The following is a 20,808-nucleotide window of genomic DNA, read 5'->3' as shown; positions in this document are numbered from 1 at the left end:
TCTGTGGCCGAGCTAGCCAGCGGCGCCCAGTGGGCGGGAGACCGCTCACAGCCGCGGAGGAAAGGAAAAGGGCGGGGAAAGGGAAACTGGCAGCACTACCTCCCTCTGATTGGACAAATGCATTTGCTCTAGCTCCGCCCATCTATTCCTCCTAGCGAATGCCAGGCTTGCTATGAGGCCCGGGGCGGGGCTGGAGCCGGAGTGTGTGGAGGGGCGGGGCGAGTGGGGGAGGGGCGGGGGGGGCGGTGGCAGGGGAGCGTCGCTCTGGGAGCGGAGGACGAGGAGGAGGAGGAGGAGGTGGAGGAGGAGGAGGAAGAAGAAGGAGGTGAGCGGTACTGGGGGAGTCCGGGTCCCGACGACAACCTGCGGCGGGCGAGGCAGAGGGGGCGACTTGGGGTCAGCGGTGCTGCCTTCCTGCTCGCCGGGCGGTCCGACTGGCTGTCGGTAGGGGGAGGCCCCACACGTCCTGACAGGCGCGAGCCTCCGGGGCCGGGCGAGGCCTGAGGGGTCGGTGCCCTGGGAGGCGCCGCGGCCGCTTTCCGGGGTGCCACGGCCGGGAGCCTCTGGTCCTCGGAGCCGTTGCCCGCACGGGGCCAGCGGGCGGGGCGCCGAGAGCAGCCGGCCGCCCCTGACAGCACCGGGCCGGGCCTACTGCGGAGACGGCGGCTGGGACAACCCCGGGGCTCGGGCGCGGGCCCGGGGCGGACGGTCAGTTGCGCTCGCTCGGGCTGCTCTCGGCTTTCTGTGCCGCCCGGCCGGGGCTGCGGGCCGCCGGGGATCGTGGGGACGGTTGGCGCCCGGCGGGCGGGCGGGCGGGCGCGGCCGCGGGGCCGTGGGGCTATGGGGTGGGGTCTCGGCGCCTCCTCCCCAAAGCCCTGGGCGCTGGGCGGGCTCCTTCGCGCAGACCCTGCGTGCGGAGTGGTGAACTGACTTTGGGTGTGTTGCCGGGTGGAAGGAGTTGTGGCCGCCGAGACCGCCCTGCTAGCACGCCTGATGGCAATCTCCGTGCTGGCTCTCAGGGCTAGAGGAAAAGTAGTGTAACTCCCCGCCCCCAGCTAGGAACGCCGGAGGCTGCAGGGCAAAATGATTTTCCCCCAGCCCCTCGGTATCCATTGTTTTGTACCATCCCCTCCCCCATGCCTAGGTAGAAGAATAAGGACTCCAAAGCAGTCATTTGCCCGCCTCCCCTCCTTCTCTCTCTCTCTCTCTCTCTCTCTCTCTCCCTCTCCCTCTCTCCCTCTCTCCCTCTCTCCCTCTCCCCCTCTCCCCCTCTCCCCCTCTCTCCCTCTCTCCCTCTCTCCCTCCCCCCCACTCTTTCCCCCATTCCCTTTCAGAGGGTTTGTGTTAACTGTACAAGTAGGGCTTTACAAACAGGTGGAATACATGTCTTTTCGGGAATTGGAAAGAAGATGCTTTGGGGCTGTGTTTCCCATCTCATCTCACCTTTACACTTGCAGATTTGATTTTCTTTCTGTTGGTTTGTGTAAAAGAGGAAACCCTGTTTTGCGATCTAGACCGTAATATTTTTGAGGACTCTAGGGATGCTGAAGGAAAAATTAGGTTGCAATTGTGGCTTGTGTGGTACACTGGTCTCCAGCATGATGATTAGTCTCTAAGCTTACACCTGTATAATCTTTTATGCTCTTCATACATGCCAGAAGTTCCAACATCTTCTCAGAGGGGTTTGCCGAATCAAACACTTGGGGTTGCTGTGTTTCAGAATCCCAGGGTACACTTGTGCAACCGAGTGTTTTTGTGTTTTAGTCATCAGCCCTGACAAAGACTTTTAATTTTATTAGTGCACTCCTGGTCTTCACTGTCATTCCTCGTTGGCATGGCCTTTATAACTGTTCTTTGCTATGTACTTGAAGAAATTTAGAGATTCAGCTATTCACAATTTGTAACATTCTACAAAGTAAATTACAAATATATTTTAATTTATCAGATTTTTTTTCATGTGACAGATAAAGATTTTAGATAAATACCTAAATATGTAATCATTTTCCACACATGGAACTTTGACTGAGTGCTTAAAAAGTATTTAAGTATATATAAAGCCTTTTAAACTTATTAAGACATAAAGTATTTTTGTTAGTTTGACTATGCATTTGCAAAGTAAAATAGACAAATAGAGGGTTTTGTATAAGATTTGTACCTTTCAAAGGAGTCAATGTAAAGCTAACATGAAATCACACTCTTGAAATCTCAGTTTGGAGTTATGGTCTTGGCCTCGCTTTAGAGTACATTTTCCCAAGGTGCTTACCTGAAGAAACTCTGTTTGTCTCCGTTGGCACTTGTCTTGTGATACGTCATTGTTTTCTCTCACTTAGAAGTTAGTATGGGTAGAAAAGTGATAGTATAAAGAGATACATTCATATTGTGAACCTGGATTGCTTTTTAAAAGTTTTTTTTTTTTTTTTTTTTTTTTAGATGTCATAATCAGAAAGTAGATCAGAGCTGTTTTTGGTAATTGTAGCAAGTACAGATCCTAAATCATCATGTGAATGACAAACCAATCATACATTTGAAATACTTTATGTTTAAATAGGAACCAAGGATTAGTATTTTTGATATGCTTGCTTAAATTCTTTTAAAATATTGTCACGTTGGGTCAAGGATGTAGCTCAGTGGTAGAGTTATATTTGCTCTGTGTTTGATTTTCTTAGCTCTGTAATAAATAAATAAAATGAATAAATAGTAAATAAATAGCTGTTCTTTATGTGACTGGGATAGGACATAAAGTTTCTCCCTCTCCCAGATATAAACTAAAAGTGTTCTATATGAAATAATTTCATGGTGATTTCTGAACAGTTGCTGAGATATAAATGTATTTATTTTATATGTATGAGTTTTGCTTACATGTGTCTGTAGCACATGCATATTTGGCAGAGGCCAGAATACTCAGATTCCTGGAACTGGAGTTCCAGAAGGCTGTGAACAGCCGCGTTCGAGCTTCAGTTATAGAAGTTTGAGGGTAGCTGTGTGGGTGCTAGGAATCAAACTTGGACCGGCTGGAAGAGCAGCCAATGCTCTTAACTGCTGAGCTGTCTCTCCAACCCCAAATGCATATTTTTGACTTTGATTATCCATATCAATTGTGAATAAAATTGGAATGTTTTGTGCAAGTAGCTGAATTTCAGTCATACTTGTTTTTAAAATATACTGAATTACCAATATTTCTTGTATGTTATAATATTTCTGAAAGGCTAATGTGTTTTAAAAGCTAATCCACGTATAAAAACTCTTGGTATTTTAGAACAAAACAAAAACTAGACTTGTATGTATATACAAGTATATACATATATATACATATATATACATATATACAAGTATATATATAGATGTAAGGGTGAAGATTGAGTGAAAGAATGTCTCTCAGCTTCAGTTGCTCTGCCCCTCATCTGTCTCTCATGTGTGAAGAGGCAAACAATGTTTATTTTAAATAAGATGTAATTCAAACCAAAAAAAGCAACCAAACAAATAAGTTAGTGGGTGCTGAGGTGGTAACCTAGACTTGGTGTAAAACTTCTTGTTTATAAAACTATCTAAATTATTAAGGGAGGGAATTTAGATATTAGGAAGTGACAGTGTTTATTTTTGTTAAACTTTTAGTGAATGGGTAACTGCTTTGTTGTAAGTGAATTGACATTGGCTTTGTAATTTAGCAGTAGAATGGTATGTAAAGTGATACTGAAATGAGTCGTGATTAGGTTGGTAGATAATTTATTTCTTGTTAGCCTTACCATATTTCTTGCATTATATATTGTATTATACATTTTATAATTTATGGCTAATGAACTAAAGCATGAACGTAACTGCTAATTTTATATTTTAACTGCTTAGTTTTCATATGCATGCTACACCAAATCAAAGCTGTGCCCTATAGATCTTTTTAGAATTTTTTTCTCTTAATGAAGTAAACTTCCAATATTCTTATCTACTTGTCTAATCTTGACTTAACATTTGAAATTTCATAAGTTACAAGGTACTTGTAGTGTGCTTGAACTTGGACTGTTGCAGAATATTTGAAATGTACTTGTTAATCAGTATAGGGTGGAGAAAAAATTCGTTAAATGGGAAAAAAAGGTTGTATTTTAAAATAGGTACCTATCTTAAGGTAAAATAGTTTTTATTTGATGTATTTTCTTTGGCCTCAACTTTTTAGCAAAATGTCGTTAGTTGGTGAAGCAAAGGTGGAATATGTAAAAAGACTCTAAAGCACTCTTAAGCTTTTGAGATGGTAACCTGTGTTTCTTGAGTAAGTATGTAGTTCTCATTGTCTGGTTTGAAAGAAAACCAGTTAGATCTCATACTACCTAATTACAACTTAGGAAGGTCAGAAATGATAACAAAAAGTAGTGCAGTTTGTACAGGAAGAGATTCCTTTATGGGCAAGAATGAACATAGTGTGGGTGTCTAAATCATTAAAGGAGGTCTTTAGAAAGGTGAAATCAGCCCATTAAGTATACCTGAGAGATTTTTATGGATTGTTTCTGTGCTGTCTTTATAGCACTATGAATTTCTAATGGTTCAATATTATTTATTCTCTATTACTATTTAGAAGTCCTACCATTTTAATTATATGATTTTATAGCTGATAAACCTTTTATTTAGGCCTGGGGAGATGACTCAGTAGGTAAAATACTTGCTGTGCAAGCATGAGGACCTGAGCTTGGATCCCCAGCATTGACCTGTGCCACCCCAGAGATTGGTAGGTCCTGGTCTTGCTCCCTGTATAGTGAAGGGGTGAGATTGAGATCTGCCAAGAGAACCTTTCGAGGGGTGAGATTGAGATCTGCCAAGAGAACCTTTCTTTAAAAAAAAAAAAAAAAAGGTATGAGAATGAAAGAGGATAAAGAGGAAGACACCTTATTCTGACCTGTGTGTACACGTGCACACACATACACATTCCAGTGCGCATGCACATACCAAAAAGATCTTTTAATTTTTCCTTCCTCTCCCCACTCCCACCTTTGTGAGACACAATCTTGCATAGCCCTCAAACCCTGAAACACCAGACTGGTTTGCAACTCAAACCTCCTGCTTCAGTGTCCTGAGTGCAGGGATTGGATAGGGAGTGCCGCCTGTTTTCTAATGTCCTAGAGGGAATGAGTAAATGGCTTGTTCTGATACAGGTAATTTTAAATAATAATTAATAAAATTAATTTTATCAGTTAATATTTCAAGTTTTCTTGTTTTGTAGTTCTTGTATTGACCACTTGGCTTTCAAGCCTTTCTTGGTAGTGCAGTCTTTAACTTTTCTATTATGCTAGGTAGTTCTTAAAGGGTTATAATTTGCATATGTCATACTTGTCTTAGGTGCTGAGAATTCAGAGGTAAATACCCCTTGTTTCCCACTTTCATTAAATAAGTATTTAATGAATTAGTCAAGTCACACTTACATATGTGTTGAGTGCGGTAACAGCTCTGTCATGACAAGTGCAGATGAAGGAAGGCTGAGACTGCTTGTGTCACTGGCAGTACTCACTGGAGGACATGCCCTGTGTGTGGTAGTTGAAGGGTAGAAAAAGAACAAGGGTTATACATTAGGTTCATTTTGAAAATTATGTGGACTAGCTATTTGGATTCCAATAACATTTTATAAAAATCCCTAAAATTTATTTGAGGTATATATGTGTACAGACAAAAGGATGTCACAGTGTATGTTTGAAATGCATCATCAATAAACTTCACCATGTGAGTTCCAGGATGTAACTCAGGCTCTGGGACCACTTGCTTTAACTCACTGAACTATCTCTCTGATATCCCATCCAATATTTTACGCTCCACTGAGATTTTCATTATAATTTATATTTTTAGTGGTTATTTCCTGTGTACCTAATTCAGTTTGGGCCTTCAACTATAGACCAGTATTAATGTTAAGGAATATTCATTCAAATTATTGCTTAAAACTTTTACTTAATTTTGATAAATATTTTAATGAAATACGAAGAGAATGCATTAGCCTAGTTTGTGATAAATGTGAGGCTTACTGATGATGTATTTCAAATTTATATTTAAGTATCTTTTAGGCAATAAATAAAGGATATTTATATACTTAGAACACAGTTAATTTTATTATGTAAACATATTCCTTCTGAGTATAAATAATAAAAACTTATTTTTATACTTAATTGACAGTGCCCATTCCTTAGGTGTTCCTGATTCAGTGGTCAGCTGTTAGATTCTGATGGGGAGCTTTGGGTGCTTTATTGTCTGTACTTGGGGACTGAGGGATTCATTGTTGTTTGAGAAAGGATCTCTTTAGGTCATACAGACTGTCCTGGAAATCAGCAATCGTCTCCCTCTCAAGTCCTGAGATTATAGGCCTGTGCTACCACATCTAGAAGTTAAATAATTTTTTATACAGTATTATTTAATGTTTCTTGAAGGATATAGTGAGACTTAAAGAAATTTGGTGTTTTCTGTTTTTTTGATTTTTATATTTCAGCAGTTACCTTAAAATGTTCCATATAATATCCCATATATCTCAGAGTTATTAGGAAACTAGGAATCTCTGGTACTGTCGCTTTGGGACGACCAGTGTCTCTTTTTGGACCAAACGTCAGTTCTTAGTTTGATATCATGTCATTTGGAAGACTTTTGATCTCTATATTTTAATCTCTATATTAAGAATCTTTATTTTCCCTATTGTAACATTCATCATTTTGTAATGATTTGCTTAATGTCTTTTTGCTGAAACATACAGTTCATGTTGAGCATTGATTGCTTTTCTCTATTGTTTCTTTAATGTATTAACACAGTGTTTTGACCTTATAGATTCTTTGTAGAAACTTACTTTAAAAGTTACTAATAATGCAGAGCTCCAGACAAACTGAATAGGCTATTAAAAACGACAGAGAGAAGCACATTTTTGTTCTCAAATACACATTTTTTTTAAATCCTTAGAACCCCTCAGACTTTAATTTAGGCTTTTTTTTTTTTAAAAAAAAACCTCTCATAATATGCAATTAAGATAATTACAAAATGGTAAAAAGGCTGAAATTACTCCTAAGGACTGTAAGAGAATTGACAGCAAGAGCCTGGGAAACTGTTTGGAAAGAGTAGAGAGCTGGATATGGAGACTGTAATCCCAATAGTCGATTGTCCTGAGTTCCAGACCAGTGTGTGCTATAGAGAACATGTCTCAAAACAAATAGAAAGGACAATTGGAAGACATTTATTTATTTATTTATTTATTTAATTTGTTTTTTTTTGAGAAAGGGTTTCTCTGTGTAGTTTTGGAGCCTGGAACTTACTCTGTTGACCAGGCTGGCCTCGAAGTCGCAAAAACTGCCTCCTTAGTGCTGGGATTAAAGGCATATGCCTCCATTACTTGAGTGGAAAGTAGTTTTTCAAAGGTTTTTGATTTTATAACAGCTTAATTTGTAAGCATGCGGAATTTTTTAAGGCATGTCTTATAGATAGAATAATCTAGGGGTAATCAAGTGTCATAAATCAACTGGTATAATTTGCTAAAGATTAAAAAAATGTATTTCAGAAAAATCTCCAATTTGAATGATATGATTTAGAACTTTTAGTGTTAAGCTTTTGTTATTGGAAAATTTTGTCTAATGTGGTAAAGCATGATAGGCACCAATGAATATTAGTGGGCAAAGTAAATGGAAACAAATAGTTTCCTGTGAACGTATTGAAATAGTACAGTAGCCTCTACACTACCTTAAAACTTTTCTAGGGTGGAATTTTATATTTAATCTCTAATTTTTTGGGTTAGCTGTGCAATATGTAAAATTTTTCTTGTTCAGTGGTGTTTGAAAATGTAACCTGTTATAGTGACATAACAAAATGGCCAAAGTGTTGTTACAGTTTTTATTGTTTAGTGGAAGTAAGCTTTATTTCTCTTGTCATCTTTCAGTCATTTGGGTTGGGAAGCTTAGGTTTAAGATTACAATTGTTTCTTTACTAGAATTTATTGTTGAATAAGAGATTGGATGACCTGAAGGAGAGAGTATATAATTTTGAAGCTTTAGTTTGTATATATTTGGGATAGAGAGTTGGGTATTTCACTCAGAGCCTTTATTTCTAGTTCAAATATTGGCGTTTATATCTTAATATTAAGACATCTTTAGTTCTGTGACTATGGGTATGTAGAAGAAAAGTTACTTTTGTTGTTAAAACAAATACTGGCTTATCGCCATGTGTTAATCATAGTTCTGAATTCATAGAAGTGAGAGAGATCCTTATATACTAGAAAGTTTAAAATAGTAAATTTTATGATTTAATCTCGAAGATGTTTATTTCTGTGCCTTGGAAGTGGTGTTCTGGAATTCTTAATGCTGGAACTATGGCCTCGATTCAGAACACCCACCGAGCACCGGTGGGAACTTGGCATGCTAAGTGGCATGTAGTGCTACAGTGTTTTAAAGCCTTCATTTGCCTGTTGTGTAATAGCTTATTGTTGTGCGTGCAGAGCATGGTGAAGAACCAAGTATGTGATAGTGCAAAGACTCAGACCAGCAGGCTTGTTCGGGTGCTAAAGACCTGAATTAATCAGATAGGATGATCCGTGAACGTGTGCCATAAATTGAATGGTAGATGTTTTATGCATTAAATAAAACAAGTATTTTGGAGCTTGAGAAATAAAATTACTTTTTAAAAATAGAGTCACTATTTTCAAAACAACTTTAACATTTTTTTTTTTTTTTTTTTTTGCCACGCCAGGGGTGGTGGTTTGTGCCTATAATGCCCAGCATCTTGGAGGTGAAGGCTGGAAAACTGAAACTCAGTGTTGTCTTTGGTGTCACAGTCATAGTAAATTCAAGGCCAGCTCTGCCTCAAATTTTTTTCTTTTTTTTAAAACTAGGGTAAGTTTAGTAACTAAAATGCAAATATTTCCACAGTCTTGCTTACAGTACTTAAAAAGTTCCGTGAATAATTTTCATTTTACCTTTATTAATAAAAATATTGTATGTAACATATACCTGTGCAGAGACCTGAAGGTGAAGTCATGTGTTTTTCCCTCTCACTTTCTACCTTATATTTTGAGATAGGGTTGCCCTCTGAATCTAGAACTTACCAGTTCAAGTATTCTGACTGACCAGAGCGCCATGCCTTGCCTATGTCTACCTCTCCTGTGCTGGGATAACAGATATATCCCTCCATGCTGACTTTTTACTTGAGTGTGACAGATTTCAACTAAGATCCTCATGCATGCAAAACAAGCATTCAATCCACCCAGCCATCTCCCTCTCCTGTTATCTAATCAAAACCCACTTATTCCCCAAGGCTCCCTCTCTAATGATAATCACAATGGGTTAAGCATAAGCCATAGCAGCAAGGAGTTCAATTCTTAGCAGGGAGGGTTACATTTAGAAGGTAACATATTCAATTGGAAATTGTATGATTTGGTTTAGTGTGTTAAATTATAAAGATAGTACAATGTCTGCTGCCTTTCAGTATTTTGAGTCTCATCGGATGAGAAAAATTCTTTTTACTCTTCAGTCAAATTAGTCACGGCTGTTTGATGTTTCTTTTGATCTTATATGAGTGGTTTTGCTTTGAAATATTTGGAAATGACAGATATTTTTCAAATTTGAAAGATGCCATATATGTTATATTAACCATTGATCTGGAGAGTTAGCTCAGCAGTTGAAAGCACTGACTGCTCTTGCAGAGGACTGAAGTTTGATTCCCAGCTCCCACATGATAGCTCATAGCTATCTGTAACTCCCAGTTCCAAAGGATCAAACACCCTCTTCTGTCCTCTGTGGGTACCAGGTATTTTGATGTTGAGATTGTACACATGGTAAATTAGAGAGTTGTAGTCCCAGTTAAAGTTTGTGCTGTGGGTTGCTAAATAAGAGTTTTCAGCTTTTTGTTTTAAATTTGTGTGTCTGGAATCTAAGTTACATATAAAGTGATATAAATTTCCTGGGAAAACTTCCACTTACGTATAACAATATAAAGTAAATAATCCTGTGTCCACATCTGCCAAACTATTAGTATTTTATCTTGCTTTCTTATCAAGGAATGAGGGAAAAGTAATTTTGAAGGTGCTGTATGAATGAATGCATGATATTCTAATTAATATGGACACATAGGGAAAACTTTTACCAGCAGGAATTCCTTTAAACCCCTGTGAGAACTAGTTCTATCTTAGATTCACTTAGCTGTCTTAAATGGGTAAGATTATGTAAGAATGTAAGATTACATTCCTTAAGCATATTAATATTGTCACATATTTTCTTGTTCTTTGGACTCCTACTTTAGCCTTCTAATTTGGAAGAATTTCTTCTAAAAATCTTTATCTTGAAAAATAGTTTTATGTCATTTAGAAGCAAGAGTTATTTATTTTTATTCTTAAATTATTTAAAAGAATAAAGACCTTTTCAGATCTTTATAAACAGTAACAAAAACATTACACCTGTAGTCTTGCCATCTTTTAGGTATTCATATAAAATTCTGAGTGAAGAAGAGTTGCCTATAAACATGGGAGATAAGGGTTATATTTTCAACCTTATCTAGCAGATGTTTATTGATCTATGTTTATTAATGGTAAATAAATTTCTAATGGCTTGTATTATGAAGCACTTCTTATACAAAATGCTTCTTTATGTAAGGAGTGAAATTTCCAGCATGATGTATGAAAACTTAACAAAGCCAGATGTGGAGGTGCACACCTGTAGTACACATCTGTAATCCCAACACTTTAGAGACTGAGGCAGCGAGATCAGAAGTTAGATTCCTGCCTGGGTTGCATAGCAAATTCCAAGTCATTCTGGAATATATAAAAGGCCCTACCTTAAAAGACCAAAACAAAATAACAGCAAAAGAATTCCAAAACATAAGTTGAACATTAATTAATTATTATTACTATTCAATAAATAAAACTGCTGAGATATTGTTGTAACTATTGGGTTATAGCTAAAAACAGATAGGTTGGTTCCTGTTTACTTATTACATTTTAATGGAAGAATATTACCTGAGAAATACATTATAGGATGTTAAGTTCTCTGGCAATGGTTGTTGGAGGAGGCCGTTTGTTTGTTCCTAGCCACTTAGCCTCAGATTACACAGAAATTGTATTAATTAAATCACTGCTTGGCCCATTAGCTCTAGCTTCTTATTGGCTAACTCTTATACTAATTTAACCCATTATTTCTATTGATCTGTATATCGCCATGTGGCTGTGGCTTACTGGGTAAAGTTCCCAGAGTCTGTCTTTGGTGGCTCCATGGCCTCTCCCTGACTTCACCCTTCTTTCTCCCAGCATGCAGTTTAGTGTTCAGTGTCATCGTCCCCCGTCCCCCCCCCCTCGCCCCGGGCGCGGGCGCGCGCGCGCAATCTGTTCCCCTATAGCTCTGCTATAGGCCCCAAACAGTTCCTTTATTTATCGGTGGTAATCACAGCATACAGAGGGAAATCCCACATCAAGTGGTTTGGGTTTTGTTTTTAAATTATTGTTTCTAGTTTTTGAAACAGAGTCTCACTTTGTAGTCCTGGCTGTCCTGAAACACCCTATGTAGACCAAACTGACCTTGAACTCAACAGATATCTGCCCCCTGTGCCTCCCAAATTCTGGGATTAAAGGCATAGACCACTAAGTCTGGTTGATAGTTGGCTTTTTAAAGTGGGAGGACAGAACAGATGATATGAAGAAAGGCTTTTCAATAATAAGGGATTTCAGAGAATTTGCTAAGTGAAGAGATTTATTTCTGTATTTGTAACAGAAGAAAGAGCTTGTGCAAAGTACAAGTTAAAAGAAATGGTAGGCCCTGATGTGATTGTGAAAGAGGGTTGTGTGACCAGAGTGTAAAGGGAAAAATACTAGGGTTATGGCAAAAGTGAACAGGGACAAGATCTTGCAGGCACACATGTAGGCAGATATTATATGCATAATAAACGAATAAGAAAAGATTGCAAATTACTGTTAAATGTTTTTAGGCTTTATTTTGAGGGCTACCTCTAAGTTTGGACGGTAACCTATTAAGTTTGATTGTTTGAAAGATCACTGTAATTACAGTGATTATGTTAAGAACAGAATGAGGTTGATATGGTAAGGCAGGTAAGAAAACCATAGGAGAGAATTGCTTATACCTGATTGTGAGTAGGATCCAAGTCTAATTTGTGGATCGTGGCATTGGGAATAGAGAGGTTGAAGTCAGGAGAAGTTTTTGGAGAAGAAAATACTAGGATTTGGTAATTGTTAAGTTGTAGGAGACTGAGGTTGATTTCTGTATAAATGATCTCTCTCAGATGTTCCTGATCTCCTACTTGGAGGTCTGCATTGATCATCTTCTTTATGCGTACCAACACATTTCTCCTTGGCTTTACCTGCTTGTCTGTAAGTGTGTAGCAAGTACTGTGACTGAACACAACCACAGTGTGTGAAGAATAATATAATAAATATTGACTGAATAAAGATATACTTGTTAATTAAAATTTTAATGTTCACAATTGGATAAAATTATTTTTTAAACTGCTAATGTCCCAAAACATGTTTGCCTACTTATGAATAGATCATTTTATAACCTTTGAATACCACTTGTAGGAAGTGTATAGCTTTTACTTGAGGTGCTGTATAAATTAAGTTCTTTAATAAAGTTCCTTTAGGCTTTATTAACCTCTCTTCTTTTATACAGTCAGGCTTTTTTGCCCTAAATTTTATGTGGTTTTCTTCTTTGTTAGTTTAAAAACTAACATACCTTAGTCAATGTTGGATTACTTTTGTTGTTGTTTACAAAGTGTGAAAGGAGTGTTAATTATTATATTTAATAAATGTTCAATATAGAGATAAAAGTAAAAACCACCCTTAATTGAACGGTTATATAACTAGCATTTGTTGAGTTTTCCTGGACTTTTAAAATTTCATATATATTTGTGAGTGATTAAAAATCTCAGATGAGAAGGCTTATAACATGCATATAAAACAGGGTATTAATATGCCTTTCATGCAAAGTAACTAAGTAATGGGTTACTTAGTTACATATAAATGAAGCCCTTATGGTCTGTAGAGGTGGCTCAGTAGTTGAGATTACTTGTTGCTTTTCCATAGGCCCTAAATTCAGTTCTGAGCACACGTTAGGGAGCTCACAGCCACTGTAGCTCCATTTCCAGATGGTCTGTCTGACACCTTCTGGCCTCTGCAGGCACCCACATACTCAGGGCATATACTCATGCAGATGTGAAATTTAAAAAAAAAACATAAAAAGAAGTAAAGGGGCCCTAAGCTTCATTTCTGACAGAGATCAGGTACATCGCTTAAAAACATGCATGTAGCAGTATGACAGCACTTGATGTAGGCGGGTGGGTCCAAGGCCACTCAGAGGGTAGCTTCTCAGTCTCAGTTGATTGCTATCACTGAGAAATGTGGACCCAGTGAACCCAAGTAGCTTGATGTTTTCATGTCCTCTCTCTCTCTCTCTCTCTTTCTCCTTCTCCCTCTCCTCCTTCTCCTCCTTTTTCCTCCTCCTCCCTCCTCCCCCTCCCCACCCCCTCTTGTTTTGTTTTTAGAGACAAGGTTTCTCTGTAGCTCTGGAGACTGTCCTGGAACTCGCTCTGTAGACCAGGCTGGCCTCAAACTCACAGAGATCTGCCTGCCTCCCAAGTGCTGGGATTATAAAGGTGTGCACTACCACTGCCTGGTTGTTTTGATGTTTTTAATGAGAAGTAGGAATCTAGCTTTTTAATGTATACTCTTAGTGATTAAATGGTAGTGATTTCATGAAAATTAAAACTTCTTTATGTATTAAATACAAATAGACACATTTCTCCTGAATATTACAAAAGTAGAATGAAAAGATTTTCTCATTAATAATGTAGATTAAAATAGCACTTTATGTATATATCAGATTGATGATGATAATTTGAAAGATTGAGAATATAAATTAATGGAGGCTCCTTGAAAGAAGACAATACCTCCTATAAAAATTTTAAATGTATATTGGTTCTTAGTTCAACTTGTAGCAATGTGTCTTACAGAAATCCTAGTTTTGATGAATGAAAGCTTATGGCCAGTAATGGCATTATCTGTCGTGGCAAAAATATTTTTTAATATAAATGAAGAAAATATCATTAGAAACAGCCTATATGTGGGTTGATACAGGAATAAATTGCTATAACCATACCACAGTAAGAAAGGATGAAATATTTACTGCATGGAATTCTAATGGATCATACATTATTTATACTGTGTATGATAATTAATGTCTACAAATAGGTTAGTGGATTATACTGTGTTTTAGTGTCTTTAAGTTTCCAGTGTTTTATGCACATCACAGTTAGAAATTCCTTTTAATATAATGACATTAAATATTGAACTTTTATAATTTGGGAAAATATATTTGTGCCTGAGAATTGGTATTATATGATCTGTGAAATACAGAAATACACTTTTGTGCATGGTGATCATAAAAAATACCTAGCAGTGTTGTTTTGAGTAGCCAATTCCTTAAGGTTTCTAAAGGCAACTAGTCATTTTTGTCAAGTCAGCGTAATATTCAAAAGAAGAAAAATAAAGTCTCTCTCTTACTTCTGCTTAGTTTTGTTTTTTTAAGTCCAAATAATGTGTGTGTGTGTGTGTGTGTGTGTGTGTGTGTCTTACATGCATGTGTATATGTGTACCATGTGTATTCTGGGTGCCCATGGAAGCCAGAGGAGGATATTAGGTCCCCTGGAACTGAAGTTGCAAACAGATGTGGGTTCTGGGAATTGAACTGGGAGAGCAACAGCTCTTAGCTACTGAGCTAGCTCTTCAGTGCCCGTTTTGTTTATTTTTTGATAATTTCTTACCTGATGACAATATATTTAGATCTCCCTCTTCTCCAAATCTTTGTGGACCCCCCCCCCCCCCCACATCCTCTCTTTTTTTTTAACTTAACTGAATTCAGTTAGGGATGCCCAAATGTGCATGGGCATAGGGCAGCATCCACTGGAGCATGGGTAGCCTATACTGCTGAAGAAAATCGACTCCTCAGCAGCTGCCAAGAGTAACTCCAGGAGGGGTTAGGCTTCCTGAACATTTTTCCTGGTGCTGCACTGTTGACTAGTTAGGCCTTATGTAGGTCTTTTTTCTAAACAACCATAGCTGTTGTAGCTTCATAATTATAGGATCCTGTTAGGTTCAGAAAGTAGTTTGTAGCAATCCTCCCCAACATCTGGCTCTTTAAATCCTCAACCCCTTCTTCTGTGGTGTTCCCTGATCCTTGTAGAGGAGGAGGAGGTGTTATTTAGGGCCCAGTGCTCCACAGCCACTTACTCTGTGCGTTTGGCCAGTTGTGAATCTAGGTGCACTACAGTTTGCTGCATAAAGAGCTTCTTTGATGAGGGGTGAGAACTGTACTAATCTGAAAGTGAGGTAAGTATTTAGATGGCAGTTTAGTGCTGTTACTCTGAGTAAAACAATGATATTAGGGCCTGTGCTCTCCCAAATCATGGGTTAGTGACGAGGTTTATAGTGCCGGATATGGGTTCCTTCTGTACAGTGGGCCTTAAGCCCATTTTTTTTAAATCATTGGTTGCTCTTGTAGCATTTTTGCCACTATTGCGTCCATGGGCAAATCTTGCCAGGCTAGTCATTATTGTAGCTTCCAGAATACACAGCAGGGTATGCCTTGGTGGTTTTCATTCTCAGTAGCCTGTAAAATATATTCTAGCACTGAGAAAGCAAGTAGGAATCTTTCAGATCAGTTTGATTTTTCTATGTGTTGTGATCAAAACATAGGAGTCTTTACTATCAAGTTTTAGTGAGTAACCAAGAGTAATGGCAGTAGCCTGTATTATTTTGGGAGTCTCTAGGACCCTCCCCTGACTAACAACTCCACTGGGTGTCCCACACTTGACACTAGGCTTTTTGTTTACTAACCTATAGCTTCTAGGAAGGGCACTTTCCCTGTGTAACTCCAATTAACTCTATAAATACATATATTTATAAGCTATATATATTAACCATATAAATATATATATTTATAAGCCATATAAAATATATATGTATATATGCATATATATGGCTTATAAAGCAGTTTTTCAAACATCCTTCTTGTTAGTTATCTTGCCTTCCTTGACCCTTTTCCCCATTCACCCCCTCCCCGCCCCCTGTGCTTGTGCATGTGATAACACACATGTGATCTAGTCTGAGATTTTTAAAATGAACATTAAACTTATGGTATCTTCTTTACAACTGATTGAGACAAATTGTAACAAATATAAAGGTATAAAGCAGTTCAGCATAAAGATGTATGCATACATCAATTTCTTGATCTTATTTTCTGTCGATCATTCAACATTGCCAGGCATTATAACATATACATTGTGTTTGGCAGTCACACCTTTTTATAGTCTTGTGACCAGTGCTTATAGCTTGCCTTTTTTGCCTTAGCTGTTGCTTGGCTGATTAATAAGGACAGTATTCCTTGAGTTTTACGAATTTGCTAGTTTTTAAACTGTTGATTTAATCCTGTTAGTTTGGATCTATAGTCTTAGGGCACACTTTCTTCCTTGAAGAGTTTGTAACTATCTGTTGATTTTCATCACTAAATACTCTTTCGTTTTTGTGTTTATAAACTTTAAATGTGTCTGAATTGTTCTCGCTCACTGCAGTCTTGACGATGTGGTAGAAATTTTCTCTAGTTTATTTTCTACATCAAGTAGGAATCTTACAGTTCGGTTTTGAACCTACATGGAGTTAGTGCCGGATCCTATAGCTTAAAAGGGCTCAGTGTCAAAAGACTGCCCCCACTGTAAACACCTGTCTGGCCACACAGACTTCTAGCCAACTAGCTGCAAACCCCATTCTTAGGTAAAGGGGTTTATAGAACTTGGGAAATTCTATTTTTGATTATTGGTTCAGTATAACGTATGTAGCACAGAGTCAAATGAAAGAGGTGTATTAGGCATTATGGGGAAAATGGTATGAATATTTTATTCCTTCTCAGCATCTTGGTATATTTACCAAACCAGAAATTCTGCAAGTTCTGTAGTTTAGAGATTCTTACAGATGTTTCGTTACATAGGTATGAGTGAGTGAACTGTTGGCCACTTGTTATTAGTATCCAGCCCCCCCTGGTATATGTGCAGAGGGGTAGGACTGTTTTCAGTAGCCTTATCAGGTAACTGAAGGTGTTCTGTGATACTTTATCAAAACTTGACAGAAGTAATTTTTTGAAGTTTAATGTACTGTTTGTAAGATTATATAAGTGAGCTACTTCCAGCTTTTTATTTTGAAATAGTAACAGACTCATGGGAAATTACAAAAAGAACATATCACCTGGCTTTTCACAGTGTTGGCATCCTACATAATTATAGTACAATGTTAGTATCAACCCTGGAATTGACACTGGTGTAATACTATTAGTTAGATTATAAACAGCTTATATTCTTTCATATATTCATTGAGTGTGTATAGTTATACATATTTTTGTCTCATAAACAGATTTGTTTAACTACCATCACAGTCAGGATACAGACTTTTTTTTGTTCAGAAACCAATTGTCCCTCCCCTCTCATTCCATCTATAAGGAACCATTGCTTTGCTCTCCTTTTCTGTAGTTTTATCATGCTAAGAAGGTTCTATAAATAGAAGTATAAAGTATGCCACCCTTTTTTTTTGTGCTTGATATTTTTCTAGGGCTGACGCTCTTGAGATCCAGGTTGTTATATATGTTAGTAGTTTGTTCCTTTTTATTGCTCTGTAGTGTTCCCATGTGTAGACATATCAGGGTTTATTTAATTACTCATTAAAAGACATTTGTGTTAATTTCCAGTTTTTGTCATCATAATTAATATTCCTATCAACAGTGGTGGACAGATTTTTGTGCCAACATGTTTTTGAATTTTATGTGAATAAATGCCAAGAACTACAGTTGCAAGAAACAATGTGTATAAGTACAGTATGTGCTGTTTTTAGAGGAACTTCACCCACACTATTTTGCCTTCACCCTAAACATGTGAAATATGTGTTCTCTCTGTAACCTCATTAGCATTTTGCTGTGATCTTGTTTTTACTTTGGGTTTCTGCTAAAGTAAATATGTAATGATGTGTCATTATGATTATCATTTTTTTTTTCAAGACAGGGTTTCTCTGTGTAACAGTCTAGCTGACCTGGAACTAGCTCTTGTAGAACAGGCTGGCCTCGAACTCATGGAGATCCACCTGCCTCTGTCTCCTAAGTGCTGGAATTAAAGGTGTGTGTGCCACCGCCACCAGGTGATGATACCATTTTTATAAACTGCTGTGTTGGTATTTTGTATATGATTGTGGATAAATTCTTCCGTCAGAAAGAACATCAGATTTTATTAAAGAATACACCCGATTTCAGATTTGGTCTCTCATTCCTGTTCCCTCTTTACTGTTCTTTCCGTTCTCCTCCAGCCTAGCCTGCTCTGCTAGTCCTTTATGTGTGATTTTTTTTTAATACCTGGTCTTCTAATTTCTCTCAATTTAGGGGTAAAATATAGATTACCAAATATGATTGAGGCAAACATCTATTAGTTTTAGATGTAGTTGTTACAAGTTGATACCTGAACTTAGATGCTAGATTTATTTGCTTTTGGTTCAGATCTTTATCTGTTCCTTTTTATTTCTTCAAAAACTCTCGTCACCAAATAAATTTGCTTCTGCCCTTCCACTATGCTTAATTGGAGACAACAACACTTCAACTCCTTTCTGCTTCTCTTATCTCCAAATAAATAAGCTTTCTCTGAGTCCATTCTAATCTACTTGAAAAGAAGAAAATGATCCTTTTCCTCTAAGGCCAAGTTTTATGCTGTGTGTACACCCTTTTCACTATTCCTTCTAAGTTGCAAGTAGCTGAACTGACAGCATTAAGAATTGGATAGGGGCAGAAGCTCTGTATCATGGTGCAAATATAGAGGTCAAAAAAAATCACTCTGGGTTCTTTTCCTTACACTTTTATACGTGTTCTGGGAATCAACTCTGGTTGCCAGGCTTGAATGGGAAATGCCTTTACTCACTGATAACCATCTCATCTTGCTGGCTCCTATACTGCATTTTGACAATATTTTTCTTGGCTCATGTGTATTATTATTTCTTTTTGAGCCCTTCTTTATCTGTCCATCCCAGAATGTTTACTTTCTCCACAAGTACCGGTATCTTTTATGCATACTCTATGTATATACTTTTTTATTACTTTATTTAACATGCTGTGGTTGCACCTGTAACCCTGCTCTCTCCCCTCTTTTCAAGCACACTAGCCTTCCTCTTCCTACCACCAAGACCCCACCCTGCTTTTACTTTTTAAAAATTTAATATTTTGTGAATTTCTTGCATGGCTACTGTATTTGCATAATTTCTCCCCAATTTCTCCCCACTCCAATTCTTCCTATGTGCCAACGATTGGCACAGTTGGATCATATAGTAGATTTATTTTTAGCTTTCTGAGAATTCTCTGTGCTGATTTCCATAATGATGATACCTGTTTGTACACCACTGGCAGTGAATGGGGTTTCTTCTTTCCCTGCATCCCCATCAGCATTTGTTTTATTGGTGTTCACTTTTATGACTTATAAGATAAAATCTCAAGAGTAGTTAAATCTCCCACACTGCTAAGGACATTGAACAGTTTAGATACTTCTTAGCCATTTCATTTCCTTCTTGAGAACTCTGTGTAGGTCTATAGCCCAAGCTTTGATACGGTGGTTTATTTTCTTGATTCTGTTTTTTGAAGTTCTCTATATACTCTGAATGTTAATCCTTCATTGAATTATAACTGGCAAAAATTTCCACTCTGCGGGCTTCAATTTTTTTCTTTCGCTACACACAAAGAAGCATTTTAGTTTTAAGAGGTCCTATCTTTTGGCCTTAATTCCTGAGCTGATGGAGTCCTTTTTAGAAAAACCTTTGTTGCACCTGTGTCTTGTAGGATATTGTGTGCTCTTTCTTTCAGTAGTTACAGAGTTTCGGGTTTCACATTGAGGTCTTTGATCCACTTGGAATTGATTTTTGTGCAGGATGATATACATGGTTCTAATTTTAGTTTTCTACATGTGTGAGCATCCAAATTTTCCATCACCATTTGTTGAAGATGCTGTCTTCCTCCAGTGTGTATTCCTTCAGTGTGTATTTTTGGCATCTTTGTCAAATCTGAGATAGCTATTAATTATGTGTAGTCACTTTTGGGTTTTCTATTTTATTCCATTGACCTACATGTCTGTGTTTGAGCCAATGACATGCGATTTTTCTTATTATAGCTCTGTGATAGAGCTTGAAGTCTGGTATAAGAATCCCTCCAGCGTTCCCTGTCCTTCATGCTTTGACTGTTTCGGGGTCTTTTGTGACTCTTACGTAATTTGTAGGATTTCTCTTTTTCTACTTTGTGAAGAATGTTATGTGTATTTTTGTTGGGCTTGTATTAAATTTGTAAATGACTTTTGGTAGGATGGTTATTTCTACAATTTCTATGGATGTATGCACATGGGAGGTCTTTCCTTCTAGTGCCTTCCTCAGTTTCTTTCTTCAACTAAAGTTTTCACTGTAGAGATGTTTCAACTCCTTAGGTTTATTCACAGTGTTGTAATTGGGACTGTTTTCTCCCCAGGTTGCTTTTGGTGATGCATTTGATTGCAGCAATTATAACTATTCAGGGTAATATTGTATACTGCAACGTTACTGAAAGTGTTGATCTCCTTTGTTTTGTGATAGGGTCCCTAAATAGCCCTGTTTTTCCTGGAATTCACTCAGTAGACCAGATTTGCCTAGAATTCAGAGATCTGCCTGCCTCTGCCTCCTGAGTGCTGATGTTAAAGGTGTACATCACCATGCCCAGTGAGTCTTGATCATTCATAGAGGTTTTCTGGTAGAAATGTGGGGCTCTTTTATATCTGATATCATAT

At 37.8% G+C, this 20,808-nt stretch overlaps 1 protein-coding gene across 5 annotated transcripts in view; it reads left to right on the top strand.

The window, feature by feature from the left end:
* Shoc2 (SHOC2 leucine rich repeat scaffold protein) overlaps positions 1-20,808 on the top strand; it is an 87,168-nt gene that overhangs the window by 474 nt on the left and 65,886 nt on the right. Inside the window, exon 1 of one of the 5 annotated variants that reach the window (XM_085694089.2) lies at positions 241-325. The exons of 2 other annotated variants lie outside the window; for them this stretch is intronic. The gene's annotated coding sequence lies outside the window, so the exon portion shown is untranslated. Of the gene's footprint in view, positions 1-240; positions 326-686; positions 709-8,803; positions 8,826-20,808 lie in introns of those variants that run through there. 2 more of the 5 variants (XM_085694090.2, XM_085694091.2) reach the window with 2 other exon arrangements.

This window comes from Myodes glareolus, chromosome 7 (assembly GCF_982192425.1).
Source record: "Myodes glareolus chromosome 7, mMyoGla1.1, whole genome shotgun sequence".
Classification (NCBI taxonomy): Eukaryota; Metazoa; Chordata; class Mammalia; order Rodentia; family Cricetidae; genus Myodes; species Myodes glareolus.
The sequence above is the reverse complement of the archived record's forward strand: the minus strand, read 5'-3'. Positions and strand labels throughout refer to the sequence as shown.